General features: G+C 39.1%; 1 protein-coding gene across 2 annotated transcripts in view; it reads left to right on the top strand.

Annotated features, from left to right (window-relative positions):
• The first annotated feature begins 1467 nt into the window (after positions 1 to 1467).
• LOC124612509 (vesicle transport protein USE1) overlaps positions 1468 to 12337 on the top strand; it is a 133635-nt gene continuing 122765 nt past the window's right edge. The window contains exon 1 of one of the 2 annotated variants that reach the window (XM_047140755.1): positions 1468 to 1583. The gene's annotated coding sequence lies outside the window, so the exon portion shown is untranslated. Of the gene's footprint in view, positions 1584 to 1761; positions 1957 to 12337 lie in introns of those variants that run through there. The other variant, XM_047140756.1, reaches the window with a different exon arrangement.

The following is a 12337-nucleotide window of genomic DNA, read 5'->3' as shown; positions in this document are numbered from 1 at the left end:
CTTTCAAACATTTTTGAGAAAATTGGTAACAGTGAGATTGGCGCCTATAGTTGCCCAATTCATCTTGTTTGCCTTTTTTATGTATGGGCCGAACTTCTGCATATTTTAATCGATCTGGGAAACATCCATCATCAAAGGATTGGTGGATTATGAAAGAGAGTGGATATGCAATACAGTGACGGACTATTTTTATTATTTCCGTGGGGACATCATCCCACTCTGCAGATTTTGAATTTTTTTAAGGACATTATGATTTTGATGACATCTGAGATGGAAGCATGAGAAAACTTAACACATAGGCAATTGGGCTTTGTTTTTGGTGGTGAACAGTCACCCAATTTGCTACAGTTTATGAAAAAAGTCATTGAATGATTCACAAATGGCACTGGGTTCTGTAACAGCTGTACCATTTATCACTATTTTAGAAGGGCATATTCTCTCTGTCTCACTGCCAACTTCGCTTCTTATAACAGACCAAACAGCTTTTGATTTGTTTTTTGCATTTGAAATGAAGTTATTATTCGCAGTACGTTTTGATAGTTTAACTATTTTGTCGAATGTTTTTTTGTATGTGCTTACATACTACTTAAGAAATTGTGGGCTTCTATTTACTTTTGCCTCCATATGCAGTTTCCTCTTAGTAGCGCTAGACACTCTAATTCCTTTTGTTACCCAGGTTTTACTTTTTTGGGACTTAGTCCTCCCTGTTACAAAAGGGAAGCATTCATTGGATATACCAAAGAATTCAGTTAAAAAGATATTGTAATTGTCACTTGTGGAAGTGTGTTTGCTGACTGTCCACTTGGCTTGGCTTAGTTTTTTGCAAAATACTTCCACATTTTCTTGACTGAAATTCCTGCATCTTTTTGTTGTGCAGACTGAATTTTGCTTCGGTAGTGATACAGATAGCGCTTTATGGTCTGATACTCCTAAAACTAGAAGAAACTTTTCTTTTACATAATAATTATAACTACTTACAATATTGTCAACACATGTTGTAGAGGTTGCTGTAATTCTTGTATACTGATCAAAATTGAGATTTAGCCCATTTGTGGCTACCAGGTTCTTTTAAAGTTTGTTTGAACAGTTCAAATTTCTAGGTGCTCAGATTGGTAGTAAATTAAACTTTGGTGTATTAATATCGGAAGTCTTTCGCCCACCTTAAATATTGTGTAGGCTGTATCGTATAATATGTAAAATTTCAGCTGCATGCGGAAAGAAATAAAATCTGCGTAAACGATTAAGAACGCTTCCATATTTTTTTATGCCATTACCTGATCTAGTTTGCTGTGTCTCATCCGATAAAGCAGCAGATGAAACAGTATGTAATACGATTTATCTCGTACACTGATAAGTATGAACATCAAATTCATCAACTTGTATGCGAACTGTTTCCAAACACAACACGAAGCGTTACCAGGGCAACACGCGATTTGTCAGCGCTAGTCTTTTGTTGAACATGGCTAGGTTTCTTCAACCTCTTGTTATTATCAGTGTAGCCACTAGCCACTTAGCCAACACAGCGGTGAACTTGCTGCACGCTGCTTACGAATGACGAAGTACTGACCATTGGTTTGATAACAGTATGTGCATTTATTATACCTGCTTGTAAATCAACAATCCATTTTATTTATTGTAAAACCATTAGTTCTAATCTCGTATACCAAGAGGTCATAATAAAACAGATCTTGATGAGTGTATTTTACTTGAATGTTGCGTTTCTGAACAGTGACATGCCAGTAATGTTATTGTTGCCGTTGATATTTTTTTGTCAGGAACTGCAAAAACGAAGAGCGACTTTGCCTTTGGGAAAAGTTTTAAATGATTTCTCACACAGTTATATGCTAAGATTTTTTTGCGTCTGCACATACTTCATTGAGACAAGCATAATACCTTATGTAGTTAGAAGTAATGGTGTTTTGATGAAATTTCTGCAACAGCGTCTTTCTTCTTAAGGTATTCCCTCACCGGCAATTTGTGTTGTGAACTGCTTGGACGTATGTACGCTCTTACTTAGTATTGGTCGAGTCTTTTACTTCAGTAAGTAGAGGGTTATATTATATTCCTAGAGTCATATTTTATAACCAGTTCTTGAAACTATTTAAGTAGACTTTTTTGGTATAGATAACATTAATCTTAAAGTCTGCCAGTTCAGTTTCTCGTACAGCATCTCTGTGACACACACTCACAGGCCAAACAAACGCGTGACAACTAATGTTGCTCTTCTCTCTCTATACGTTCTGTATCTCATTTTAGCCCTATTTGGTATGGGTCGCACACACTTACACATTTAAGCAATATTCCTGAATGGATCGCATGAGTTTCATCTGTAAGCAGTCTCCTTTCTAGACTGATTACATTTTCCCAGTATTCTACTAATAAACTGAAGCCTACCACCTGCTTTACCCATAACTGAGCCTATTGATCATTCCATTTCATATCTCTACTAAGTATTACACCTAGGTATTTGTTTGAGTTGGCTGATTCCAACAGTTACTTATTGATACTACTGTAATAGGATACTACATTTTTTTTCCGTTTAGCGTCTTTTAGATAGTACTTCATTATAGAAAACTGAATCATCTGGAAAAAAAGTCTGATTTTACCATTAATATTGTCCACAAGATCATAACATGCCGGTACAGCATGAACAACAAGCATCCCAACTTACTTCTCTGAGGCACACCTGAAGTTTCATCCATGTCTGAATGTGTGACTCCATCCAAGAGAACATGTTGCATCCTGCTTACCAAAAAATCCTCAGTGAAGTCACAAATTTTGCTTGATACCCCACATGATCATACTTTTGACACTTAAGTGTAGATGTGGTACTGAGGTAAATAGGCCTAGTTGTTGGCAGCCAAGAAATATTGCGTCTTCCAGACTGCCTTGATCCAATGCGTTATGTCATGAGAAAAGTGCAGGTTAGGTTTTGCATGACCAATGTTTTTGGAATCCTTGCTTGTTGCCATGGAGCAGGTGATTAAGGGATCAACAAAACTACTGTCCAATATCTCTGAAATCAATTTGTTGAAGCATCTTAGAACATATTCTGAACTCCTTTCCCTGTAGACATGGTATTCAAATTTTTTACTAAAATACAGTGCTCATGTCGCCACTGTCTCTCTTATGGTGGCAAGAAAGGTTTTGTTGATCAGTTATAATACCATTCTTGTATATGAAACATCCATATGTTCTTCCAACTACTGGGATCATTTTTTGTTCGAGGAATCCATGATAGGTTTAGTTAAAAGAGACTCTAACACAGCTGCAAATTCAGTGTAGAGTCTGACAGGGACTCCGTTGGGGCCTGGAGCTTTGTGCAGTTTTGAACTGTTCCAGCTGTTTCTCAACACCACTGACACTAACACTCATTTCATTCATATTTCAGTGGTTCGTGGCTATTCAGAGATCTTATAGGATGACACTTGAGTGTATTGTGTAATATGATCATTGTGAAACCTGGTAAATTTAATGATTGTAAAAGCAGATTACAATGTTTACCTATACAGTTTCTGAAAAGTATTTTTATCTTTGAATGAATTAATGTGGACATACATATTTTGTTATTTCATTCTGCTGTGGGTGAGGTGTATTACATGTTGCTTCACAGCCCCCCATGAAACATGGACCTTGCCATTGGTGGGGAGGCTTGTGTGCCTCGGCGATACAGATGGCCATACCATAGGTGCAACCACAACGGAGGGGTATCTGTTGAGAGGCCAGACAAACGTGTGGTTCCTGAACAGGGGCAGCAGCCTTGTCAGTAGTTGCAGGGGCAACAGTCTGGATGATTGACTGATCTGGCCTTGTAACACCCAAAATGGCCTTGCTGTGCTGGTGCTGCGGATGGCTGAAAGAAAGGGGAAATTTCAGCCGTAATTTTTCCCGAGGGCATGCAGCTTTACTGTATGGTTAAATGATGATGGCTTCCTCTTGGGTAAAATTGTCCCCCATTCGGATCTCTGGGCGGGGACTACTCAAGAGGACGTTGTTATCAGGAGAAAGAAAACTGGCGTTCTACGGATTGGAGCATGGAATGTCAGATCCCTTAAACGGGCAGGTAGGTTAGAAAATTTAAAAAGAGAAATGGATAAGTTAGATATAGTGGGAATTAGCGAAGTTTGGTGGCAGGAAGAACAAGACTTTTGGTCGGGTGAATACAGGGTTTAAATACAAAACCAAATAGGGATAATGCAGGAGTAGGTTTAATAATGAATAAAAAAATAGAAGTGCGGGTAAGCTACTACAAACAGCATAGTGAACGCATTATTGTGCCCAAGATAGACACAAAGCCCATGTCTACTACAGTAGTAGAAGTTTATATGCCAACTAGCTCTGCAAATGATGAAGAAATTGATGAAATGTATGATGAGATAAAAGAAATTATTCAGGCAGTGAAGGGAGACGAAAATTTAATAGTCATGGGAGACTGGAATTCAAGAGTAGGAAAAGGGAGAGAAGGAAACATAGTAGGTGAATATGGATTGGGGGTAGAATTTTGCACAGAGCATAACTTAATCATAGCTAACACTTGGTTCAAGAATCGTAAAAGAAGGTTGTATACATGGAGGAATCCTGGAGATACTAGGTCTCAGATAGATTATATAATGGTAAGACAGAGATTTAGGAACCAGGTTTTAAATTGTAAGACATTTTCAGGGGCAGATGTGGACTCTGACCACGATGTATTGGTTATGAACTGTAGATTAAAACTGAAGAAACTTCTAAAAGGTTGTAATTTAAGATGGGGCCTGGATAAACTGAAAGAACCAGGAGTTGTACAGAGTTTCAGGGAGAGCATACGGGAACAATTGACAGGAATGGGGGAAAGAAATACAGTAGAAGAAGAATGGGTAGCTTTGAGGGATGAAGTAGTGAAGGCAGCAGAGGATCAAGTAGGTAAAAAGACGAGGGCTAGTAGAAATCCTTGGGTAACAGAAGAAATATTGAATTTAATTGGTGAAAGGAGAAAATATAAATATGCAGTAAATGGAGCAGACAGTGGTCAAAAGACTTCCCTCAACTTTTATTTCCACAATAATTCAGTTTTTAACATCTTTCCACCAAACTTTGTGACATTTTCACATTTCTTTTACTTTTAACAACTGTTTATCGTAATTTAGTAGATTTTCATGAAGTATATCTGCAATAGCAGCAGAAGTCATTGACCCATGCCACAACTCATTTTTAGAATACTGCTGTTCTAATAATTACAAATCTTCTTGTGTTGCGTATTGTTTTGGTTAACAATCATTGCCTCGAATGATGACATATGCACTTAATTAGGAAATGGCTTATTGGATTAGGGTGATTTTCTGTCCGAGACAACTGTTGATGAACATAGCAGGTGTTACCATCACTAGATGACTCCCCAGTTTCCAGAACAGTCTCAGGGATCAGTTGCTGCAATGTTGAAGATGTCAGCTAGAGATGGAATAGAATGCAAAGTTACTAACACACCACTACTTGGAAGAAGGATTGCTTTGAATGTCCTGAAGGAGAGAGGGAGGGCCCATTGCGTATGCATGCCACCAAGTGGATGAGTGATGTTGTGTGTTATATAAAACACACAGAATGAAATTCCTGAAATGATTTTTTTTTTTTTTTTAATCATCATTTAGGCTGTATAATTGGAGGCAGTGATTGGTATCATGTATGCCAGAGGTACTTTTTATGCTAAACGTGTTTCCTTGAATGACTTTTGGTCACAATTTTGTGTGTCTTATTTTTATCAGGAATAAAACGATGACAAACAGATTCCATCAATTTAACAGATTAATGAGAAGCCATCTCAAATTCAGTATATTACTGCAGAGATGTGCGCTCTTATTTCTGGAATACGGAACAAGTCTGCACAAAACTGTCTCTGTTATATCATCCTGGTGAAATCTTACAGTTGATGAGCAGTTGTTTCCAAGCAAAGCAAGGTGCAGCTTTTTACCCAATTTATGTGAAGCATACCTGACAAGTACAGATTCAAATTTGTATAGCTGCAGATGTGGCATCCAAGTACACCTGCAGTGCCTTCGCGTACTGCAGTAAGGAAAATGTCTGACCAGACAATCAGCCATTGGGAGAGTATATCATTTTTGGTCTCATGCAGTCATTTCTAAACCAAGGAAGGAATATGACAGCAGACTACTACTTCACATCCCTTCAGCTTTTCAAGAAACTTCGACAGAATAAAATGTCAACAAGATTCATCGAAAACTCCCTAACTGCATGAATGGAAACAAGTATGACGTACATTCCCTCATTGAAGAATACTGGTATGTCAGAGTGTACCAAAGGAAGAAGAATAAGGAAGTTGTTATTCTCAGTGCACTACATCCTGAAATAGCAGTGAGTGAAGAACGAAAGAAAAAGCATAAAAATTTTTTCTTTTATAACACTGCAAAGTATGGTGTGGAAATCAATGACAACATGATTCAACTAATTTTACTTGCAGAAGATGGCAGACGCATGTTTTTTACGGCATCCTAGACATGCCAACAATAAAAGCAAGGATCATCTACTGTGAGTTCATTCCAGCTAGCAAATGAACTGATGAATGGGAAATAACAAAGTTTAATTTCAATGTTTCAAAACAAACAAGTGAGATAAATGAAGGAACTGCAGAAATAACTCATTTCTGGGTTGATTAATGGAAAAAGTACAGGTCTAACTTTAATCACATTGTGGATTTTTAACGCACATCTTATTAGGACTCAAATGATCCCTTCCAGCTGTTCTAGAGATATCACATTCTCTGCTGCTCTTGTGTTAAGTTGCAGACAGCCCTGACAGCTTTTTTTCTACATCATAAAGACTTTTTAGACAAGGTTCAAGTTGCCCTAGAATATTAGCCCATAATGAAGTAATAAATGGAAGTAAGCGTTATTTGTTTGCATCATTACTGAATTACTTACACTTTGCCTTAATACACGAAAAGCAGAACAAGCTTTTCAAGTTGTTGTTCTGAAAAGTTTTACACAAAAGTCCCATCTGAAGTTATTTTGTAGTTCTATTCCTACAACTTTAGTTTCAATAACAGACTTCAGTAATGTATCGTATCAAATTCTTGTAACAAAAAAAAAAAAAAAAAACCAGAGAAAATGGAAATTTGTGAACAGTTATATATTATTGTTATTTTATTTTGATGGAACCAGCTAATAGTGCTGAGATTTGTAAATAACGTGACACATCATCAATAGACTGAGGGTGTCATTAACATAGCATAGGTGTAATCCTCTGGGAACAGGGGTTTTTGAGCGGGAATGGCCTTGTTATTAACACCTTTTTAATATGTTTGATATTAACTGTTGGAAAATATCAGACAAGAGTGGAAAAATATAAGGATTTTTTAGGGACATAAATGTAATATGGAATGCACAGTGGAAATATAAAAAAAGAGTATCGTGACATTCATTGACTTACACCAGCTCTCAACAAAATTGTCACCTTCCAACTAACCTGGGTTTCTGACTATGCTACAAATCAGACTATGAAGTCTTTTGCGACGGAGTCCTTGCATAAAAAGTTCTCGGTTTACTTGCCGCGTCAAATTTGGATAAAATCCCAAGCTTTCGATGACTACCTCCGTCATCTTCGTCAGGGGTAAAACTGATGTCGTGGACTGGTGAGGCTTCCGCTTTTATAAGCAGTGGACGGCTTGTCATTGGCTGGATGACATCACGGTGAAACCGATGTGTACTGAGGTGGTGGCCTCTATATCCATAGATTTTGTTTGCGCGCTTTATCCAGCGTTGCTTGGAGCAACAGGCGGAGAACTGCGAGAAATGTAAGAAGTCTCCCTCTGCGCTCTTTCTATATCAATTGCGCACTTCCATGCATTGCTGAGTGCATAACCGGAATCTCTGTTGAAATTATTTTCACAGAATCTAATTTCAACTGCTTCCCTGACGACAGAGTCCCAATAGTTTGAAGCGTGAGCAAGTAGTCTTGTTTCATCGAATAAAATCTTATGTTTATTTAACAAACTGTGCTCAGACACCGCTGATTTTTCTAGATACCTGTATTTCAGGTGACGCTGATGTTCCACACTGCGATCGGCGACAGTTCTTATAGACTGGCCCACATAACTTTTGCCACACTCGCAAGGAATGCTGTAAATTCCCGGTACTCTCAGGCCAAGATTATCTTTCACGGGTCGCAGCATTTCCTTAATCTTCCTGGGTGGCCGGAAGACTGGTCTGATTCCTTGCCAGCTCAGGACTCTTGCTGGTCGTTGCACCGCAGAATGGTAGCCGCGCGATGTGTTGGTCCTCTTGATCTGTTCGAACAACGTCCTTTCTTGGTTTCTTCGCCAGAGTAGATCTGATATCACGATCAGAATAACCATTTTTTATGAATACCGTCGTCAGATGGTTAATCTTGGAGCCGAGATGATCCTTGTCCGAAATAGTTCTTGCTCTGTGTACCAACGTGTTCAGCGTAGCTCTCTTCTGAGCTGGGTGGTGAAAACTACGCGCGTTTAGATATAAATCTGCATGCGTCGGTTTTCTGTGCACAGAATGTCCGAGACGTCCATCTGATTTTCGCTCCACCAGTACATCTAAGAAGGGTAACTTTCCATCCTTCTCCACCTCCACTGTAAATCTTATGTTCTGATGTATACCATTCAAATGTTCAACATTGGAAGATGCCACATACCGTATTCTTAAACGGGATCCCACAGCAGCACTTAATAGGAAGACGGGGAAGCTACTGAAGAACTCTGACCTCCCAGAAGAACTAGTCAAGAATCTACGACCAAGGCCACCCAGGTTATATGGTCTACCCAAAGTCCATAAGGATGGGGTTCCGTTGAGACCTATTGTTAGTGCTATTGGGTCTCCTACATATCGGTTGGCAAAATACTTAACCAAATTATTAGCACCTATAGTCTGCCACTGTAGCCATCATATTACTAACTCAAAAATGTTTGTTGACATTATAAAGCAGATGAAGATAGATCCGAATGACATCATGATCAGCCTAGATGTGGTCTCTTTGTTTACAAAGGTTCCAGTGGAAGATACGTTAAAAATGTTGTCTGCTCATTTCTCTCCTGAAATACTGAAGTTATTTCGACACACTTTGACGACCACCTATTTTTTGTATGGTGGAAAATATTATGAAATGATTGATGGAACAGCTATGGGTTCGCCACTGTCACCAGCCATAGCTAACTTCTTCATGGAGGATTTCGAAGAACGAGCGTTGAACAGTGCTCCCTTACGTCCATCCTGCTTCTTCAGGTATGTTGACGATACATTTTTTATCTGGCCACGTGGCAATGAGGCACTGCAGCAGTTTGTTGAACATTTGAATGGTATACATCAGAACATAAGATTTACAGTTGAGGTGGAGAAGGATGGAAAGTTACCCTTCTTAGATGTACTGGTGGAGCGAAAATCAGATGGACGTCTCGGACATTCTGTGCACAGAAAACCGACGCATACCGATTTATATCTAAACGCGCATAGTTTTCACCACCTAGCTCAGAAGAGAGCTATGCTGAACACCTTGGTACACAGAGCAAGGACTATTTCAGACAAGGATCATCTCGGCTCCGAGATTAACCATCTGACGACGGTATTCATAAAAAATGGTTATTCTGATCGTGATATCAGATCTACTCTGGCGAAGAAACCAAGAAAGGACACTGTTCGAACAGATCAAGAGGACCAACACATCGCGCGGCTACCATTCTGCGGTGCAACGACCAGCAAGAGTCCTGAGCTGGCAAGGAATCAGACCAGTCTTCCGGCCACCCAGGAAGATTAAGGAAATGCTGCGACCCGTGAAAGATAATCTTGGTCTGAGAGTACCGGGAATTTACAGCATTCCTTGCGAGTGTGGCAAAAGTTATGTGGGCCAGTCTATAAGAACTGTCGCCAATCGCAGTGTGGAACATCAGCGTCACCTGAAATACAGGTATCTAGAAAAATCAGCGGTGGCTGAGCACAGTTTGTTAAATAAACATAAGATTTTATTCGATGAAACAAGACTACTTGCTCACGCTTCAAACTATTCGGACTCTGTCATCAGGGAAGCAGTTGAAATTAGACTCTGTGAAAATAATTTCAACAGAGGTTCCGGTTATGCACTCAGCAATGCATGGAAGTGCGCAATTGATATAGAAAGAGCGGAGAGGGAGACTTCTTACATTCCTCGCAGTTCTCCGCCTGTTGCGATGGATGGCGCTGCAAGCAATGCTGGATAAAGCGCGCAAACAAAATCTATGGATATAGAGGCCGCCACCTCAGAACACATCGGTTTCACTGTGACGTCATCCAGCCAATGAGAAGCTGTCCACTGCTTATAAAAGCGGAAGCCTCACCGGTCCACGACAGTCAGTTTTACCCCTGACGAAGATGACGGAGGTAGTCATCGAAAGCTTGGGATTTTATCCAAATTTGACGCGGCAAGTAAACCGAGAACTTTTTATGCATGCTACAAATCAGTTTGCCACCACAATTTTTTCATAAAAAAGGAGGTTGTGAACAGTGATATAACTCATCAAAGTAGAACATCAATTCTGAAATCATCAATACACTCGCCATCTCAACTAAACCTGTATAGGACTAGTCTAGAACACGATCCAAAACATCATCCCTCTCAGTGGATTGCCATCTGCACTAGGTGTATATTGATCTAGTACACAGCGAGGTCTAAGTTGCCATCCTCAAGAACTAAATGATATATTGCAAACAGAACACAGAAATGCTATGTGCAACTGAAACATATAAATAAAAACATTGCAGATGCCATCTACCAAGTGTATGTCATGCTTCAAAGAGTATACTGATTGCTTGCATTTTTTACTATATTAAAGTGTAGTGTCTGTTGCCGATTCCATTGAGATATAATCTGCAGCCATAATTAAAATGCCGGTGTCACATGCAAATAATTATTTTTCCCCCTTCTTCAGTAAAATAGTCTACATTACAAGTGTAAAGAAGGGACAATAGGGGTCCTAGGACAAAGTGCAGTGCTACACAATACTTACTGCTTTATTGAATCAATTTGTAGTTATTCTAATAAACACTTTGATGCCTTAATATCGCTGTTTGCCACCTGTCTTGTAGGCGAGAATTTACCCTGTGGTCTGAGATGCTTCTGCACATTTTTGTGCTAGTTTATGAATAAGAGGATTGTGGTGAGTTATGGCAAATGAATTTTACAGATCTAGGAATATACAAGTTGCATGTTCTCCGTTGTCCAGTGGTTTAAAGACAGCTTCTAAGAACTGATATATAGCTGTTGATGTAGAAGTGCATTTGCTAAAACCCCATTGACTTTGTGATAGTAATGAAGTTCTTGCAGTGTGGTTTTGAAGCAGACTGTAAAAAAACTTGGTTATGTTTGAGAAAACACTTCAGTTGGGATACTGGATGTTAGTTGTTTACATTATCGGCGTGTCTGTCCTTTTTAAAACAAAAACCGTAAATATAGGAGTTGCCTGTGGCTGTTTTAGTGCATAAGCAGAGGCTTTTTTAAATACATAGTCAAGAATATTATACAACCAATGTGAATATTTGTTTTTGGTGCAGTAGTGTCTTCGGTGTTCTGCTATAGTTCTTCTGTTGTGTGAGTTTATTTGTGTACACTTAACCTTCTAACTTACCCCACAGGTAAAAATCACAGGGACAGATCAGATTATGTTGAAGACCAAGAGATTTTATTGCCTAAGATTGCATGTGCTGTTGCTTCATCTTGCTGAGAATATTTATCTTCCTCAGTTTATGATGATTTCTGTTTCAATTTATGATGATTTCTTTGTTCTTTAGATTATGTTACTGTGGAATGCTGAAAACACTTTTTGGGCCAGTTTCCTTGGCCAGTCTATCACAACTTAAGGAATTCACACACACACACCCCCCTCCCCCCCCCCCCCCCCAAATGTTGTATGAAGAAGAATATGTATGGATATGGAATGAGGCAAAATATACATAAACAAATAAACAAGAAGTAACCATCAGAAACTAATAGTGCAGTCTGCATTAACAGTTAACTATGGTTAAACTGCTACATTCTCTTTGTTTCTGCATAGGCTGTAAACCAGGGCTTAACAGCTTGTTGATTCCGAGCATGAGCACTCATGCATGCTCAGGCTCTTGCAATGTGTTGAAGAGAAATCTAATTACATCATGTGGTCGCAACGGGAAGGTGTCGTCGTTGAGTGATTGTAGGAGGATACAAGATGACTTGGAGAGGATTTGTGATTGGTGTAAAGAATGACAGCTAACTCTAAATATAGATAAATGTAAATTAATGCAGATGAATAGGAAAAAGAATCCCGTAATGTTTGAATACTCCATTACTAGTGTAGTGCTTGACACAGTCACGC

This window comes from Schistocerca americana, chromosome 4, assembly GCF_021461395.2.
Source record: "Schistocerca americana isolate TAMUIC-IGC-003095 chromosome 4, iqSchAmer2.1, whole genome shotgun sequence".
Lineage (NCBI taxonomy): Eukaryota > Metazoa > Arthropoda > Insecta > Orthoptera > Acrididae > Schistocerca > Schistocerca americana.
This window is presented reverse-complemented; position numbering and strand designations above follow the sequence as displayed.